Source organism: Rhinopithecus bieti, unplaced genomic scaffold, assembly GCF_001698545.2.
Source record: "Rhinopithecus bieti isolate Rb0 unplaced genomic scaffold, ASM169854v2 scaffold_52032, whole genome shotgun sequence".
In the NCBI taxonomy this organism is placed as follows: domain Eukaryota; kingdom Metazoa; phylum Chordata; class Mammalia; order Primates; family Cercopithecidae; genus Rhinopithecus; species Rhinopithecus bieti.
Window position 1 is genome coordinate 1,273,678 of NW_016821592.1, and position 5,980 is coordinate 1,279,657.

The following is a 5,980-nucleotide window of genomic DNA, read 5'->3' on the forward strand; positions in this document are numbered from 1 at the left end:
AAAAAAAAAAAAAAAAAAAAAAAAAAAAAAATATATATATATATATATATCTCCTACCTCATGGTATCTTCATGAAAATGAAACAAGATAATGAATGAAAAACACACTTGTCTGTCCAGTGCTTGGTATGTAGTAGGCATTTAATTATATGTGTGCGAGTGTGCATGTGTTCCATGAATTACCACTCCCCATCTTGCATCACCAAGTACATCTCATATCATCCCTGCATTTTTACGCCAATATTTCTTGAATCTCAAAGCCCTTTCCTCCTTCTCTTTGGCTTGGCAAACTAGTACAGGTTTGAGCTCAAATACCATCTTTCATGGAGATTTTTCTGACTCCGTCAGTCAAGGGGGTCAGTGCTTCTTCTGGGTGCCTCTCTGGTGGCAATTATCTGACTCTACTGCAATGACTTGCTTACATAGCCACCCCCTTCGTTGAGGGTATTTTTCATTTTGAAATCTGCAAGGTCTCGCATGGTGCTTACAAGTTAGGAGAACCTAAATAAATGTCAGATAAACAAATGAATGAAGTAATGGAGAAAAAGGAAGGGTGGAACTGCCACCCACTCATTCTGGTAAGTGAGGCTTGGTTGAAAGTACCAAAGTTCAAACCTGAAGCTTCACATGATTGGAGAGCAAATCTATGTAAGTGTTCTGAGTAGGCTTTAAAGAAAATTACTTTAAGAAATTTGGAGATTATGTGGTGGGTGAATAAGAGTAATTGTTTTACAAAGGATTTCTAGACACAAAAAGATCATTTTCCAAAAATATTTTCTTTAAAGAGGAAGTTGACCAGTTGCTATAAGCAATTCGTTATTTAATTAAGAGTTTCAGTTCTATCTAAAATTAAGACAAAGCACCTCATTTAGAATGAGCGTCACTGGGGAAAAATCATTGAGTCTGCACGCAGCTGTTTACCTTTTAGTACACAGTGAAGCACACCTGAGCGATATTTGTTTTTCTTTTCACAAAGGTCAACAAAAAAGTTTCAAATCATCTAATGTATCTAAATTTTTAATAGCAAATCACAACTTTGTAACTAAAATCTCCAAAAACGGGTTATCCTATGAGTTACCTTGACTTTCAAAGCAAATACACAAAAGTAAAGAGAGCCTTCCTATTGCTCCTTCAGGATCTTATGAACTTGGCTATACAAATGTCATTCACAATCCATTTGACCTCTCATGTCTACCTCCCTAGAAACATTTTTCACAGGTGGAAATTGCAACTAGAGCCAGTGGTCAGCTCTCCCACTCACCCTGCCAACATTAGCAGCAGAGCCACATCCAAAAGTCCAGAGGCAATGTGAAACTTGGCTGGAGTCACTACAGCCACGGAACCTGGTTAAGAACAAGAAACAAAAGGTTATGACCTCAGCTGCATCTAAAGTAAAGACATTCCTACTTTAGATTATAAACTGGTTTGGATGGAAACCAGCTGATGTGTGGACATTCTGATGGTTTCAATAGGCTTTTCAGCCCTTGTAATTATCTCTCTGCTAAAGTAAATGTTAGTGTAACCATTGACATTTGATAAGTCACTCTGTGCTACCCAAGGCAGAAGACAGATAAACTTTAATCATTGTTTGGGTAATCAATATGCATTTCTTATCATAGAACACTATGCTTTTTTTTTTGACTTTACGTATAGAATATATTCACATAAATGTGCACTTAAGTTGACATAATTGCACATGTATGCAAGGTTTTCTGCTTTTTAGTACATGCGTAGTTTTGAAACATGATACTCCTAGAGAACAAATGGTGACTTTCCTTTGCAAGTTTGAAGATCGGGCAGTGGTAATGGAGAGGCAGGAATGAGAACCTACTGAGAAAACACAGCAAATTAAAGATGAAGTGGTTCTGCTGGGACCACAGGCTTCTGGGAGTGTGTTTTTGCTAAGACAGATTACATATTGTCCTTTTCCAGCATCATGCATGGCATCCCTTCTCAGATTAGTGAGAATAATCTTTCTCAAAAGATAAGAAACATGCCATTTCTCAATAAGGAGACAACCTGTCAAAATTATGCATAAGTAAAACCATAACTCAAGGGCCTTAGTCATTTATAGCTATTCATTTCTTCCGTCTTCTTTGAAATAGCCCCAACGGAAGAAGCAAGTGTCAAGCAGTTCACACATAGAGACATGGCATACCAGGGACCCCTGCCAGCTCTACAGGATCCAAAATAGTTTTTTGGCATCTGAGCAAGGAATGGGTTCCGGGCTTGAGACAACTGTGCACATCAGAGGAATGGGTTCCCTCCCTCCAGCTGGGCCCCAGTGAATCCTGCGGTCCTCCTGAGCAGGTGGTTCTGCTTTGAGGGCAGCCAACGCTTGACAAAAGCCAGCTGGGAGCAGCTCAGACCAAGCCCATACCCATACACTGCTATAAAATGTTTTAAAGATCCCATTACATCTTATTTACTCTCCTTAGCAAGAGAAAGTATCAATGTCTTCCCCACTCCTTCCAAAATAGGCAATATTGACCTCCGTTTGGGGGTTCTTCAAAGACCCATTAATGAGAGTTCCTTCCCTGGGCATTACCAACTTGCACATGAGTTGATGGAGATCAGTTTATTTCACATTCAACAAATATTTCCTGAACATTCACTATGTTCAGGCACTGTGCTATGTCTAAGGGAAAAGTTCATGGAGGAGTAATAATCATCATGAAAAAAATAACAGCTCAGGGAAGAGTAATAAAAATAATAAGAATAATAAGAGCTCCAACATACTGTGCTTCCTACTGTGTGTCAGGCCTCATGGTATGCATGTTACAGGATTGTCTTGCTTGATCCTTAAAAACAATGCTGTAAGATGGATATTGTCATTCCTATTTTACAGGTAAGGAAGCTGGGACTCAGAGAAGTTAAGGGACTTGGTGAAGCAGAGAATGTCAAGGGAATTGATTCGGTAGTGGACGGGGAGTCCCTGAAGATTGTTGAACAGTGAAGAGACCTGATCAAATACCAAAAAAGTACATGCAATGGCAAGAAGATCATCTAAGAGGTAGGAAAATTAGCCAGGAGATCAGGTAACATTCAATGCAAAATGTGATGAAAGTTGACATGCAAATCTAAACAATATGCATATTTGCATATCTGTTTTAAGAACACAGACAACTGCAATAAAAACTATAAAGAAAAGCAAGGGAATTGTAAATGCAAAAATTCAGACCAGTAGTCAGTTCTGGAAGGGTGGGCAGGTGCAGGTGTTGTAATTAGGGATGGAATATCAGAGAGCTTCCACGGTATTTAAGTGCTCTATTCCTGAGTTGCGTTGTAGGAACCTGGGTGGCCATTGTATTTTCAGAAATCTAGATACCTGAGTTTCACAAACTCTCTCAGATCATAATGCCCTTAGTGTCTCCACAAATTTTTCAGTGTCCTGAGACAAAACTAAATACCTGGGTAGGTTGTTAAGTCCCCAGATCTTAAAAGTCATAGATCGTGTATTATCCCTTGAAAATTAATATACACTGTGAAGCCTCTGTGGTTTCACGGTGGTGTCCTGGGTGCCTCAGCACAGAGACTGGGAACCATGACAGTGTAACATCATTTATTTTCATGTATGAAATGTTTCATATTTATGTGTTAAATATATAATTTATTAAATATGTTATAGGACACAGTTATATATATTTATGTAATAAATTAATATTTAAATATGTAAATGTGTTATATAATATAAATAAAAGATAGAAATATATGAATATATACAATTTAATAAATTATTATACATTATATAACATATACTATATTTAAATATAATAAATGTATTTATACATTATATAGAAAATATATTTGAACATAATAAGGGCTTGTTCAATGGTGAGGCCAGTGGAAACGGGGGGGGCTGGCTTCTTGGATTTCCTTGGCTCAGTGACTGGCTGGAGGTGGGGATGGGGGAGTCAAAGGCCGCATAAAATGTTGAGGCAGAACACGAGGAAAAGTGTGAAGTCAGTGGTGGTAGGATCTGTTGAGGGATTATGGGAAGGAATAAGTGTCGTCTGGAGCACAGAGGTTTATGGCAGCAGAAGGCATCGGATTTCCAGATGGTTGAATATTTGGGATCAGCTTGTTGTCCCCAAGGCTTGGAGCAGGGGACGGATCCAGAGAGTGCTACACAGAGATGGGACAGGAGGGGAGAGACGACAGAAAGGCCAAGTGCAGGGATTACGTGGTGAGGGCTGAGGGCAGAGAGTAGGAGACCCCTATGTATTTGCACAGGAGAAGAGAGAGGACCCAGGAAGAAGCCATGGAGGAGATTTTGGAGAGAATACAGGGCAGAGAGCAATAGAACACAACCTCACAGAAATTGAGGGAGACATTTCCAGAAAGAGGGTGGGGTGGGGGAGGTTGTTAATGGGGACCAATGCTGGGACAGTCACAGACAAGAAAGATGGATCAAAGCCACTGGAATGGACAATCATAAAACCATGAAAAACAGATGGTGGGTTACTCTTGCTCTTTGAATACGTTTGAAGGTCAAGAGAGGGGGTCAAAGAGGTCAAAGGACTTTTTCTTGTTGCCTTGTGAGCAATGGAGCACCTGTGCTCACTTCTAAGTAGAGAGAACAAAGCCAAGGGAGAGGGAAGCTTTAAAACAAAAAAGCAGAAGGGATGATGATTGGAGCGAAGTTACAGTTTCTTGTTACAGGACAAGAAAGATGAGTGTGTCATCCTCAGAGACAAGAGGAAAAAATGAACGAGTGAAGCTTCAAAAGATGAGACATGGAGAAAGGTCATGTCCATGGCTTGGTGTCTCAGGAGAGTGAGAGGACAACCTGAGGGAAGGAGGCTTGGTTGGGGACTTGAGGAGAATGGGAAAGACTTGGGGAGCCAATCTGCGAGATGCCTGAAAATTCATGAATCTTGTCCAAAGGATTGTCCAGCAGCTGTGACGGTCACCTGCAGGCTCGATAGCCCGTGTCAGTGGCTTCAGTCAGCACAGCCCTGCGGCTGTTCTCCTCAGTGTTTGGCAGCTCAAGAGAGAGACCAGAGAGGGTTGGGGCAGCAAGGACAGTGCTGATGCAGTGGAGGTCAAGGTCAGGAGGGAATGGTAGGGATGTCTGATGGTCATTTGGGAGGGCCAGGGGCCTGCCAGGATGAGGAGAAGGGAGGCAGCTGTGTAGGAGAAGGATGTGCTGCCTGCCTGCCTGCCAGTGCCCCAGATTCATTCTTGTTCTTTCCAGGGCCTCTCTCCTTCCAGCCTTCAGGCAGTATACACCAACGTGGGGCCCTGAGGGAGCACTGGGGGTACAGAGAGGGAGAATCATGGTCATTTCTCGCCTTCTTCCCCCTTTCTGTGGCATCGTTGGCAGTGGCTGTGTTTCCTCCTTGGCTGTGGATCCTGCAGGGAAACCCTTTCCTCCATGATCCCAGCTCCCACTAAGCAGCCACTGCCCCATGGCCCTGACAACCAGACTCTGGTCACACTACTTCCTCCCCATGTTCCTCCAGTCTCACTAGTGGTCCTGGGTTGCTAAAGATGCTAATCTCTCTATAATCTGTGAAGTGATTCCCTGGTTGAAATATCTAGAGTGGTTTCTGTCTTCCTCAGAGGACTTTAACTGATATACTGGAATAGAATTAAAAACAAATATATCTCTCTTGATCTGCTCCCATCTCATTTTTATACCTTTGCCTCCAAACAAGTGGGGAACAATAATATATAGTTTAAAAGTTATCCAAAGCAACAAAATAAAGGAATGAGCAAGTGTGTATACAAATATCTTCTGAATGGAGAAAAGATGGGGCATGATGGCCTTGGGTTAACTGGAAGAGCCATCCCAAGCTTCTTTGCCACTTTCCAGAGATGAAAGTGATGTGAACACAGAGCCAGGTTTGAGTACGCTGTCGTCTACATGGCCCTCTGCCCTCTGAGTAGCTCCTCTACCATAGGTTTGGTACCTGAAATTCCTCTATTCCTGAGATATATATATATATATATATATATACATATTTTTTTTTTTTTTT

At 41.5% G+C, this 5,980-nt stretch overlaps 1 long non-coding RNA gene across 1 annotated transcript in view; it reads left to right on the forward strand.

Moving 5' to 3' along the window:
• Positions 1 to 3,006, forward strand: part of LOC108520886 (uncharacterized) — a 62,442-nt gene extending 59,436 nt beyond the window's left edge. Inside the window, exon 3 of the long non-coding RNA XR_001883049.1 lies at positions 2,848 to 3,006. This is a non-coding gene — a long non-coding RNA (uncharacterized LOC108520886). The remainder of the gene's footprint in view (positions 1 to 2,847) is intronic.
• Positions 3,007 to 5,980: the final 2,974 nt, after the last annotated feature.